Source organism: Schistocerca gregaria, chromosome 3, assembly GCF_023897955.1.
Source record: "Schistocerca gregaria isolate iqSchGreg1 chromosome 3, iqSchGreg1.2, whole genome shotgun sequence".
Taxonomy (NCBI): domain Eukaryota; kingdom Metazoa; phylum Arthropoda; class Insecta; order Orthoptera; family Acrididae; genus Schistocerca; species Schistocerca gregaria.
Genome location: NC_064922.1, coordinates 439,919,385 through 439,930,491, shown reverse-complemented (window position 1 = coordinate 439,930,491; position 11,107 = coordinate 439,919,385).

Here is an 11,107-nt window from a genome sequence, read left to right as displayed (position 1 = left end):
TTTTCACCCAGATCAAAATTACTTAAGTCAGTTCTGCTACCCTCAAAGCATGACATAGTCAACCAATTAAACAGACCCCAACAACACCGACCCACACATTAACAAAGAACCGCACTTGATGAGCGCTAGTAACTGTGGCATGTGGGTTGTCCTCACTCCAAACATGTGAATTGTGCATGTTGAAGACTTCATCACGTCCGAACGTTGCTTCATCGGTAAGCAAGACAGAGGATGAAAGTGTAGGATGAATTTCACACTGTTCCAGGTAGCACTGCAAAAACTGTGCTCTGGATGGATAATCAACTGGTTCAGGTTGTGGACACACTGTAAGTGAAATGGACGTAACAATTGCTCTCGAAGGACTGCTCTTACATTCGTCTGATTCGTCCCCAAGTTATGTGCAATTGCACGAGTGCGCATTTAGGATCCCCCTAAACATGCTGCAAGACAGCTTCCTCAAATTGCAGGGTTCTTACCGTGCGACGCCATCCCTCTCCAAGTAATCTGCTAAATGACCCGGTCTCAAGCAGACGTTGGCACACAGCAGCAAAGGTCGTATGATGCGGAATACGGCGATTAGGATACTGTAGTTGACAAACCCACTGTGCAGCTCGTCCGTTGTAGTGCGTTACGTAGTACGCACCAACCATATCAGTGTACTCATTCAAGGTGTACCGCTCCATTAGTAAACAGAGACAATGCACTATTACACTGATGGACAGCAGTTGCCTAGAACACAAGAGCGTAATACCCCGTCTACGAAATGAAAATCGTAATACGGCCTCCACCGGTTTAAATAATCCACATAGGAGAAAATAACATTACTGAAAAATATTTGTTTTTGTGTCCCCTACAACTTCCCAGAGTTTGTCGGTTTAAATACTTTTCATCCTGTATGTCTATTACCAAAGTCCCCCAGCAGCTACTTACTTCTACTACAGACAACAGGACTGCCAAGCTATCTATTCTATGGAAAACAGCAACAACAAAATTTTTATTAACTTATAGCTACAGTTGGATTTCCCAAATTTTCTCTTTTCTGCAACACACACGTTGTTGTTGTTGTCTTCAGTATTGAGACTGGTTTGATGCAGCTCTCCATGCTACTCTGTCCTGTGCAAGCTTCTTCATCTCCCAGTACCTACTGCTACCTACATCCTTCTCAATCTGCTTAGTGTATTCATCTCTCGGTCTCCCTCTACGATTTTTACCCTCCACGCTGCCCTCCAATGCTAAATTTGTGATCTTTTGATGCCTCAGGACTTGTCCTACCAACCGATCCCTTCTTCTAGTCAAACTTCTCCCCAATCCTATTCAATACCTCCTCAGTAGTTATGTGATCTATCCACCTTATCTTCAGCATTCTTCTGTGGCACCACATTTCGAAAGCTTCTATTCTCGTCTTGTCCAAACTAGTTATCGTCCATGTTTCACTTCCATACATTGCTACACTCCATACAAATACTTTCAGAAACGACTTCCCGACACTTAAATCTATACTCGATGCTAACAAATTTCTCTTCTTCAGAAACGCTTTCCTTGCCATTGCCAATCTACATTTTATATCCTCTCTACTTTGACCATCATCAGTTATTTTGCTCCCCAAATAGCAAAACTCCTTTACTACTTTAAGTGCCTTATTTCCTAATCTAATTCCCTCAGCATCACCCGACTTAATTCGACTACATTCTATTATCCTCGTTTTGCTTTTCTTGATGTTCATCTCATACCCTCCTTTCAAGACACTGTCCATTCCGTTCAACTGCTCTTCCAAGTCCTTTGCTGTCTCGGCGAACCTCAACGTTTTTTATTTCTTCTCCACGAACTTTAATACCTACTCCGAATTTTTCTTTTGTTTCCTTTACTGCTTGCTCAATATACAGACTGAATAACATCGGGGATAGGCTACAACCCTGTCTCACTCCCTTCCCAACCGCTGCTTCCCTTTCATGCCCCTCGACTCTCATAACTGCCATCTGGTTTCAGTACAAATTGTAAATAGCCTTTCGCTGCCTGCCACCTTTAGAATTTGAAAGACAGTATTCCAGTCAACATTGTCAAAAGCTTTCTCTAAGTCTACAAATGACAGAAATGTAGGTTTGCCTTTCCTTAATCTATTTTCTAAGATAAGTCTTAGGGTCAGTATTGCCTCATGTGTTCCAATATTTCTGCGGTATCCAAATTGATCTTCGGCGAGGTCGGCTTCTACTAGTTTTTCTATTCGTCTGTAAAGAATTCGCGTTACTACTTTGCAGCTGTGACTTATTAAACTGATAGTTCGGTAATTTTCACATCTGTTAACATCTGCTTTCTTTGGGATTGGAATTATTGTATTCCCCTTGAAGTCTGAGGGTATTCCGCCTGTCTCATACATGTTGCTCACCAGATGATAGATTTTTGTCAGGATTGGCTCTCCCATGGCCGTCAGTAGTTCCAATGGAATGTTGTCTACTCCCGGGGCCTTGTTTCGACTCAGGTCTTTCAGTGCTCTGTCAAACTCATAATGCAGTATCGTATCTCCCATTTCCTCTTCATCTACATCCTCTTCCATTTCCATAATATTGTCCTCAAGTACATTGTCCTTGTATAGACCCTCCATATACTCCTTCCACCTTTCTGCTTTCCCTTCTTTGCTTAGAACTGGGTTTCCATCTGAGCTCTTGATATTCTTACAAGTTGCTCTCTTCTCTCGAAAGGTCTCTTGAATTTTCCTGTAGGCAGTATCTATCTTACCCCTAGTGATATGAGCCTATACATCCTTACATTTGTCCTCTAGCCATCCCTGCTTAGCCATTTTGCAATTCCTGTCGATCTCATTTTTGAGACGTTTGTGTACCTTATTTGCCTGCTTCATTGACTGCGTTTTTATATTTTCTCCTTTCATCAATTAAATTCAATATTTCTTCTGTTACCCAAGGATTTCTACTAGCCCTCGTCCTTTTACCTACTTGATCCTCTGCTGCCTTTACTACTTCATCCCTCAGAGCTACCCATTCCTCTTGTACTGTATTTCTTTCCCCCATTCCTGTCAATTGTTGCCTTATGCTCTCCCTGAAACTTTGTACAACCTCTAGTTTAGTCAGTTTATCCAGGTCCCATCTCCTTAAATTCCCACCTTTTTGCAGTTTCTTCAGTTTAATCTACAGTTCATAACCAATAGATTGTGGTCACAGTCCACATCTGCCCGTGGAAATGTCTTACAATTTAAAATCTGGTTCCTAAATCTCTGTCTTACCATTATATAATCTATCTGATACCTTGTAGTATCTCCAGGATTCTTCCATGTATACAACCTTCTTTTATGATTCTTGATTCAAGTGTTAGCTATGATTAAGTTATGCTCTGTGCAAAACTATACCAGACGGCTTCCTCTTTCATTTCTCTTCACCAATCCATATTCACCCACTATGTTTCCTTCTCTCCCATTTCCGAATTCCAGTCACCCATGACTATTAAATTTTCGTCTCCCTTCACTACCTGAATAATTTCTTTTATTTCATCATACATTTAATCAATTTCTTCATCATCTGCAGAGCTAGTTGGCATATAAACTTGTACTACCGTAGTAGGTGTGGGCTTCTTGTGTATCTTGGCCACAATAATGCGTTCACTATGTTGTTTGTAGTAGCTTACCCGCACTCCAATTTTTGTTATTCATTATTAAACCTACTCCTGCATTACCCCTATTTGATTTTGTATTTATAACCCTGTATTCACCTGACCAAAAGTCTTGTTGCTCCTGCCACCGAACTTCACTAATTCCCACTATAGCTAACTTTAACCTATCCATTTCCCTTTTTAAATTTTCTAACCTACCTGCCCGATTAAGGGCTCTGACATTCCACGCTCCGATCCGTAGAACGCCAGTTTTTTTTTTTCTCCTGATAACGACGTCCTCCTTAGTAGTCCCCGCCCAGAGATCCGAATGGGGGACTATTTTACCTCCTGAATATTTTACGCAACGGGACGCCATTATCATTTAGCCATACACTAAAGCTGCATGCCCTCGGGAAAAATTAAGGCCGTAGTTTCCCCTTGCTAACAGCCGTTCTCAGTACCAGCACAGCAAGGCCGTTATGGTTAGTGTTGCAAGGCCAGATCAGTCAATCATCCAGACTGTTGCCCCTGCAACTACTGAAAAGGCTGCTGCCCCTCTTCAGGAACCACATTTTTGTCTGACCTCTCAACAGATACCCTTCCGTTGTGGTTGCACCTACTGTACGGCCATCTGTATCGCTGAGGTACACAAGCCTCCCCACCAACGGTAAGGTCCGTGGTTCATGGGGACAGGGTCCTCATGATACGCCGTGCAATATTGGGACTGTAATGAATAGGTAGTATTCCAAACACATATACTATTCACTTCACTGCACATGGTACCCGCCGTACAATGCTCTGAATCTGATTACTGGTCAATCACATGGTAACGACTGCAGGCCATTGAAGCACGCACCTAGTGTTCTGTATTTACAGTAACGACAAAACTACTTTTCTCCGTATCTGTTACTGTCTGTACTGGTAACCGGGGAACACATCGACAGCCCTATAGGTAGCCAATATCTACAACAGCTTGGCCACACTCTGCGTCGTACTCTTAGCTCCAGAGACTGCCTGGCCCCACAACACGCCAGGTTGCAGCTGGCTTCATCTTGGCTGCTGGGCACCAACACCCAACTCACTCTTCTTATTTGGCCCGACACCTGCTCACAGAGCGACCCCTATGGTGGTGCGAGCCACGGGAAAATCCACAAAAACTTACACTCTGGCGGTGAGAAGTTCAAACGAGCTGTTTCTCAAGACACAATTTATGACCACTATCATTCTTACTACTCTTAGATATGTTCCTTTCTTTTTTAAATATAGTCAAGTTGTGTTCCAAATCATTTATTGGTTGTAAATTTTATGCAGAAAAGAACATTTATTCAGGGCATGTATACGAAGACATACGAGTATTTGAATGAAGCAAATGTTAGCTGATTTACACTATATTGTTCACATTACCGTTTTCTCGCCTTCAGATGAGATTAATCCACTAACAAAATGGTTCAAATGGCTCTGAGCACTATGGGACTTAACATATTAAGAAGGCACAACAGAACCTTGGTACTCAGGGTTTATTTCGGATGCATCCTATGTGCGAACTGGCTGGAACAGGTCGGCAAGTTAAGCGATTTTAGTAGTAGTCCTAGTCAGGTACCCGAGCCGGTGAATGGGTGTTCCTACATAATACCCCGTTTTCTGTGTATATTACTATCTCGTTTTGTGAAAGTGAGTAACTTTTATAAGTTGGTACAACGTTACGTTCTCAGTGACTCCATTGTAGGCATAACACAGAGAAGTAACATGTGCCTGCTTCATAATCTTCTTTTGAAATTCTGTTTATTGCGTGGGCACCAGCGTAAGTGTTAAGCGTTCCAGAGTGGCTGACACAATTTTTTTTAAAATCTTTCTGTTACATTTCTTTTGTTTGTAGAAAACTTTAGAACTCATGGAAAATATAAGTTTGGATTTCAATGTAAGTATGTATGTTTTGTGTGTGTGTGTGTGTGTGTGTGTGTGTGTGTGTGTGTGTGTGTGTGTGTGTGTGTGTAACACATTAGCTATGGTCGAAAACAATATTGTTTTAGAACTTTTGGTTCCTATTGAGGACCCAAATCAGTATTTCGTCACTCCGACGTCTATTCGAAAACCATAAGAATGCGCAAATCTCCGATTCCCGGAAAGAACAAAATGTTTGATAGAAGAGTTAAATGGTTCAAATGACTCTGAGCACTATGGGACTTAACTTCTGAGGTCATCAGTCCCCTAGAACTACTTAAACCTAACTAACCTAAGGACATCACACGATACCCAGCCATGACGAGGCAAAGAAAATACCTGACTCCGCCGGGAATTGAACCAGGGAACCCGGGCGTGGGAAGCGAGAACGCTACCGCACGACCACGAGATGCGAGCTAATTCACTAACAGCTACGTCGTGATATATAAAAATGCAGGGTAAGTGGTCTAAAGGTTTCCAAGTCGTATACAATATGTCAGGGAATTATACGAACATCATCTCGTCACCTAGTAAAAGATCTCTATTACTTGTGTCAACATGCTGTATAATACATTCATATATTTTATATCATGATGTTCAGAGAAACTCTTTTAGATTATGACGACTAGTTGTATAATTCATTGGCATATTTTGTATCTCTTCATGCACATCAGAGCGCATTACTTGAATTTATATATATCATGACGAATCTGTTAATGTGTTCATCACATCTGGAAATGAAATGTCGTGTGGCGAGAGCCTCCCGGAGTGTAGACCTGATCGCCTGGTGTAAGTCTTTTGAGGTGACGCCATTTCGGCGACTTGCGCGTCGATATGGATGAGATGAGGATGATTAAGATGACAAAGACACCCACCCCTGAACGGCCGAAACGTCCAGCCGGGAATCGAAACCCCACCACCCGGACTTGACAAGCCGACGCCCTGTCCACTCAGCTACATTGGCGCATACATCAGGAGATGATATTAAATTACAATGATCAGTAATGTGAAGCGATTTTGACGAAATACGTTATCGTGTAAACAGGTCTGTTGTCTATCCTGTCAGCAGTAAACGCCACATGCTAAGTCGATAGCTCAATCAGGCTTGTGGTAATGTATTCCCGATGGTTCGTGTTGACAGTCTGCCTGTAGTTTCTGCCAGCATTTGAGTTTCTGTTATCTGTCTATTTTAGGCCAATCATGCAGATCCTGAGAGGTATAGCGCTGCCGCTGCTAACTGCGTAGAGGCGAGATGTGAAAATGCAAGTTACTGCATCACTGGTCGAAAATAGATCTTCACAGACTCGTCCCACCTATGTCTGACGGCGGCGAGAGAACTATCTTTTGTAATGACATTTTACGCTAGAACCTCTCCTCTCATCTTCCCCTGAGGTCGAAACAGGCAGCTAGTACAGCGTGATGGATTTCTGCGAGCATCACGGAGATATATTGGAAATAAATGCAACACCTTCAAGGAATTTGTTCAGTGGCATACTGAAAGCTTGTAGTATCATTAATTCCCCACTATCGTCGGCGATTAGATGGCGGTAGGAAGACCAGTCTGTACCCACGCCCGGGTTCCCGGGTTCGATTCCCGTCGGGGTCAGGGATTTTCTCTGCCTCGTGATGACTGGGTGTTGTGTGCTGTCCTTAGGTTAGTTAGGTTTAAGTAGTTCTAATTTCTAGGGGACTGATGACCATAGATGCTAAGTCCCATAGTCCTCAGAGTCATTTCAACCAGCTTAGACCAGTCCATAAATTATCTGTTTGGATTCTGTGACTCTGAAGGTAGTAACTGTGCTGCTTGAAAGTCTCTTCGGGTTTGCTGCCTGATCCTAAAATCAACTAGACTCGATATTTCAGCGATCCAACTGGTCACCATCTAAAGGAAAATGCTGCTTCTGCTGATGAGTCCAGCTGAGAACTGAAGTCAGGCTGCAAATCGACGTCCTACATAGGCCACCTTTCAGTACACGGCGCATGCGCCGCCCATCACGGTTGCTGCCCTCCAAGACAGGGAGGTGGCGCCGCCCTTAGTGGAGCACTGCTGGCAACGGTATATCGCACTCAGGGCCGCACCGAAGAACGTTAAGTTTTGATGCGAGATAATACAGGACAGGACAGGAAGGACAGACTCAGCATACAGGAAAGTCAAAACAACCTATGGTGACATTAAAAGCAACGATGGTAACATTAAGAGTGCAACGGGAATTCCACTGTTAAATGCAGAGGAGAGAGCAGATAGGTGGAAAGAATACATTGAAAGCCTCTATGAGGGTGAAGATTTCTCTGATGTGATAGAAGAAGAAACAGGAGTCGATTTAGAAGAGATAGGGGATCCAGTACTAGAATCGGAATTTAAAAGAGCTTTGGAGGACTTACGGTCAAATAAGGCAGAAGGGATAGATAACATTCCATCAGAATTTCTAAAATCATTAGGGGAAGTGGCAACAAAACGACTATTCACGTTGGTGTGTAGAATATATGAGTCTGGCGACATACCATCTGACTTTCGGAAAAGCATCATCCACACCATTCCGAAGACGCCAAGAGCTGAGAAGTGCAAGAACTATCGCACAATCAGCTTAACAGCTCATGCATCGAAGCTGCTTACAAAAATAATATACAGAAGAATGGAAAAGAAAATTGAGTATGCGCTAGGTGACGATCAGTTTGGCTTTAGGAAAAGTAAAGGCACGAGAGAGGCAATTCTGACGTTACGGCTAATAATGGAAGCAAGGCTGAAGAAAAATCAAGACACGCTCATAAGATTTGTCAACCTGGAAAAAGCGTTCGACAATATAAAATGGTGCAAGCTGTTCGAGATTCTGAAAAAAGTAGGGGTAAGCTATAGGGAGAGACGGATCGTATACAATATGTACAACAACCAAGAGGGAATAATAAGAGTGGACCATCAAGAACAAAGTGCTCGTATTAAGAAGGGTGTAAGACAAGACTGTAGCCTTTCGCCCCTACTCTTCAATCTGACATCGAGGAAGCAATGATGGAAATAAAAGAAAGGTTCAGGAGTGGAATTAAAATACCAGTGATACGATTCGTTGATGACATTGCTAGCCTGAGTGAAAGTGAAGAAGAATTAAATGATCTGCTGAACGGAATAAACAGTCTAATGAGTACACAGTATGGTTTGAGAGTAAATCGGAGAAAGACGAAGGCAATGAGAAGTAGTAGAAATAAGAACAGCGAGAAACTTAACATCAGGATTAATGGTCACGAAGTCAATGAAGTTAAGGAATTCTGCTACCTAGGCAGTAAAATAACCAATGACGGACGGAGCAAGGAGGACATCAAAAGCAGACTCGCTATGTCAAAAAAGGCATTTCTGGCCAAGAGAAGTCTACTAATATCAAATACCGGCCTTAATTTGAGGAAGAAATTTCTGAGGATGTAAGTCTGGAGTACAGCATCGTATGGTGGTGAAACATGGACTGTGGGAAAACCGGAACAGAAGAGAATCGAAGCATTTGAGATGTGGTGCTATAGACGAATGTTGAAAATTAGGTGGACTGATAAGGTAAGGAATGAGGAGGTTCTACGCTGAATCGTAGAGGAAAGGAATATGTGGAAAACACTGATAAGGAGAAGGGACAGGATGATAGGATATCTGCTAAGACATGAGGGAATGACTTCCATGGTACTAGAGGGAGCTGTAGAGGGCAAAAACTGTAGAGGAAGACAGAAATTGGAATACGTCAAGCATATAATTGAGGACGTAGGTTGCAAGTGCTACTCTGAGACGAAGAGGTTATCACAGGAAAGGAATTCGTGGCGGGCCGCATCAAACCAGTCAGTAGACTGATGACCAAAAATTAAAAAAATAAAAAATACAGGATTCCACGTCTTGCTAAGAGGAAAACCACTGTCTCTGTAGATTAAATCATCCGCCAATCTAATTTCAATCGCCTCTTTATAGACACTTTTCCAAAAACCGGAAATGTTGGCAACTACCACAGTTTCATCAAATTTCATACTGTGTCCCTCATTTAAGCCGTGTTCTGCTACTGCTGATTTTTCCGGCTGGTGTAGCATCGTATGACGGCGATGTTCCACACACCTGTCATGCATTGTGCCAATCGAACGGTGAATGTAGGCTTTCCCACAATGACACGGAATGTTGTACACACCGGGTTTCCTAAGTCCCAAATCATCTTTCAAGGTGGGAAAGCCTACATTGGCCGTTCGATTAGCACAGCCTGGCGTCAGTTCTCAGCGAGACTCATCAGCAGAAGCAGCATTTTCCTGAAGATGGCGACCAGTTGGATCACCGAAATATCGAGTCAAGTTGATTTTAAAATCCGGCAGCAAACCCGAAGAGACTTTCAAGACTTATTACGCCGGGAAAACCTACGTAATCACAACTGTGCTGCGATGAGACAAGAACAATGTTTGCAACATTCATTCTAGGGTATAACCATGCCCCATCAATAAGTACGTACTCCTGTTGAAGAACTTCACTCACTTCAAGAGGAACACACTGTGAGCCTGCTGGAAGTTGGGTGGATGTATCAGCATACTGCTGCACATGTTCGGCATGTACGTACACCGTATCGATAGTGTATTGCTGCTTTCAACATTGGTCTGTGGAAACATTCCCACGCCTGTAGACCACATTCTGGACATCCTCATATTACGGACGCACGCCTGGACCGATGCATTGTGCGAAGAGCGATGATCAACCGAACATCATCCAGGGTCGAAACCCGGGCACATTCGCACTTGCTGTGTCATCAGGGACTATTGGGAATTGTCTGCTTACAGCAGGATTTGGGAACTCTGACTGGAGAGTGGAACGGCACTCTACTGTGTTCAGTGATGAGAGAAGGCTCTGTCTATATGCGAGTGATGGGCACACACATGTGTGGTGTAGACTTGGTGAGCTGCCTATACCAGGGTGCATCTGCTCACGACAAGCATGTTCCATCCCCGGCCGCATGGTGTGGGGGCCGTCAGTTACAACTCGCCGACCCATTTGGTGTTTTTCAGGGCAATGTACGCAGTTCCAGCTACATTGCAGATGCTGTTATCCCTTGCTACTGCCATTTATTTGATAGGTTGTGCTTTTTCACGTTTACATACGGCTGCTACGACGCAACTGACTCTTCGTAGCTACAATCACTGCCCTTGCCAGCGAGATTGCCAGATCTCTCACCACTTGAAAATGTATGGAACATGATGGAACGGGGACTTACTCGCTCTCCAGTCCCTGCAAGAAGTATTTCGGTATTGCCACAAATGGCGCAAGATGTTTTGACAGTTCACTGGAGGATGCCATTCGACGCCTTCATGATCGTTTACATGCGAAAACACACGCCCACGTTGCCCCCACGGTTACACTGTACACTGATACGACTGGTTGGATATTTTATATTGTGAGATGTGTTCTTCATTTGGTCTTATTTTGCTATCATGCACTCCTACAACTCACTTGTCGATAAAATGACCTTGTCCTTGAGGTTGTTAGCCTTTTTCCAGCAGAGTAAGTGAAGTGTGTCACCGCAATAGAGGGTTTCCTGCCTTTTCTTCGTGTAAATAAAATTAAAGATTTTCA